This window comes from Octopus bimaculoides, chromosome 25 (assembly GCF_001194135.2).
Source record: "Octopus bimaculoides isolate UCB-OBI-ISO-001 chromosome 25, ASM119413v2, whole genome shotgun sequence".
NCBI classification, from domain to species: domain Eukaryota; kingdom Metazoa; phylum Mollusca; class Cephalopoda; order Octopoda; family Octopodidae; genus Octopus; species Octopus bimaculoides.
This window is the reverse complement of record NC_069005.1, coordinates 26,685,300-26,687,758: the sequence shown is the minus strand read 5'-3', so window position 1 is coordinate 26,687,758 and position 2,459 is coordinate 26,685,300. Positions and strand designations below refer to the sequence as shown.

General features: G+C 35.1%; 1 protein-coding gene across 1 annotated transcript in view; it reads left to right on the top strand.

The window, feature by feature from the left end:
• The window catches only part of LOC106877620 (arf-GAP with coiled-coil, ANK repeat and PH domain-containing protein 2), a 248,627-nt gene that overhangs the window by 134,850 nt on the left and 111,318 nt on the right, over nt 1–2,459 (top strand). The window lies entirely within an intron of this gene.

Below are 2,459 nucleotides of genomic sequence, written 5' to 3'. Positions count from 1 at the left end.
ATCAAATTTTTACGGGATCGATCCAACTTCACATGCTGCCAATACCATGGAGCTAATCTATAAAACTGAAGTACCAGTAACATACTGGGATCCAATGTAACCAATAGCATCTCTCAAAAAGATTTGAGGCTTTGTTATCTATATTATAAATCACTGTTGTAATTTTTCTGTTTTTGTATTTTTTTAAAAATTTTCTTTTGTTGTTGACATAAGCTTGAAAGTGTGTCTGTTGGTCAATGTCTAATAACCTTTTAACAGTTTTATTATAATCAATAATAATAATAATAATAATAATAATAATAATAATAATCAATAATCAATAATGTTATCTAACATCTTTTTTTCTCCTCCCACCTTCTTTTTCTTTTTACTGAAGCCATATTGAACTTTGTAGTTGTCTTTTCAATACAGACTAAAAAGTGAATTTATAAACCAGTTGGTATTCCATGGATGGTAATTAAATTAGACTAATTAATTGTTTGAGCTGCAGCATTGAGAGTTGCAATTAGGTAGATGTGTCTAAACAGTAAAGGGAATTCCATGTGTTTGGTTCATTTTTTTTTCCAGGTTTTTTCGTTTTTAATTTTGATTTTTTTTCTTTTGCTTGTTTGAAGCTTTCAGACAGATGTTTTTATATAATCCAAAACTAGAGGAATAATTTCAGAATTTAAATTTTGTATTAAAAATGGAATTATGTAATAATAATAATAATAATAATCCTTTCTACTATAGGCACATGGCCTGAAATGTTGGGGGATGGGGAAAATCGATCACATCAACCCCAGTACTTGACTCGTACTTAATTTATCGACCTTAAAAGATGAAAAGGTAAATCGACCTCAGGGTAATTTGAACTCAGAACATAAAGCAGAGGAAATGCTGCTTAACATTTTGCTTGGTGTGCTAATGGTTCTGCCAGCTCACCACCTTAATAATAATAATAGTAATAATAATAATAAGAAGAACAATGGTTTCAAATTTTGGCACATGACCTACAGTTTTGGGAGAAGGGTAAAGTCATTTAAATCAACCCCAGTACGCAACTGGTACTTATTTTATCGACCCTGAAAGGATGAAAGGCAAAGTCGACCTCAGCGGAATTTGAACTCAGAACATACAGATGGATGAAATGCCACTTAGCATTTTTACCTGGCATGCTAATGATTCTGTCAGCTCCCTGCTTTTTAATAATAATAATAATAATAATAATAATAATTGCAGGCATGGCTGTGTGGCAAGAAGTTTGCCTCCCAAGCACATGATTTCAGGTTCAGTTCTACCACATGATACCTTGGCCAAGTGTCTTCTACTTCTGGACTCGGGCCAACCAAAGCCTTGTTAGTAGTTCTGGTAGATGAAATTGAAAGAAACCTGTGGTGTGTGTGTGTGTGTGTTTGTTTTGCTATTGTCTCCTCTCCTTGGCATTGTGTGATAGTTTTAAGCAAGTGTCACTGATATGTGAGTGATGTCCTTCATTTCATTCTTCCGTGATAATGTTTGGTCATGAAGAAATATTTCTTTGTCTGGAAACTGGTGACAGTTGGTCAGTTCAATAAATTCCATCTGATCTATGCGAGTGTGGAAAAGTGGGCGCCAAACAACATGTAATAATAATAATAATGATAATAATAATAATCCTTTCTACTGGATGCGCAAGGGCTCATATTTGGAGGAAGAGATTAAGTCAATTACATCGACCCCAGTGTGTAACTGGTACTTATTTAATCAACCCCGAAAGGATGAAAGGCAAAGTTGACCTCAGCGGAATTTGAATTCAGAATGTAAAGATGGACGAAATGCTGGTAAGCATTTTGCCTGGCGTGTTAACAATTCTGCCAGCTTTTTAAACATCAAGTAGCTTTGTGGGCCAGTCCGAGTAAAACAGGAATCTAAGGGATCCATAGGCAAAAAACAGTTGTGAAACACTGAGTAAGTTGGTGTACTGCAAGCAGGGGTCAGGAATTTTACTTGTTCTATTTCAATAAATATGGATTTACATTTATAAAATGTTGAGATATGACTAGTTCTATTTCAATGGTTTCTTCCTAACTTACCTGCCTACCTACCTACCATCAGACTTCTTAACCTCACATCACATCACATTGTTCTCAGTCTCATTAGAAGAGAAAAATCACTCTTTCATACAGACAAACAATGTCTGGTGACAAAAAAAAAAAAAAAAAAAAAAAAAAGTTGTTGGTCGGGGGAGGGGGATACCCCCTCCATCTGTTTCTGAATTCAGTGTGATGTGAAAACTATAACTCCTTTGTGTTCTGCATGTTTGATACAAGCCCAAAAGCCTGGACATGCATGTCCCATGTGCTTAACATGTACATGCATGCATACTACTACTACTACTACTACTACTACTACTACTACTACTACTACTACTACTACTACTACTACTACTACTACTACTACGGTTTGCTTCTCTGCTGCTTTCTGTTTGAACTTCCTCA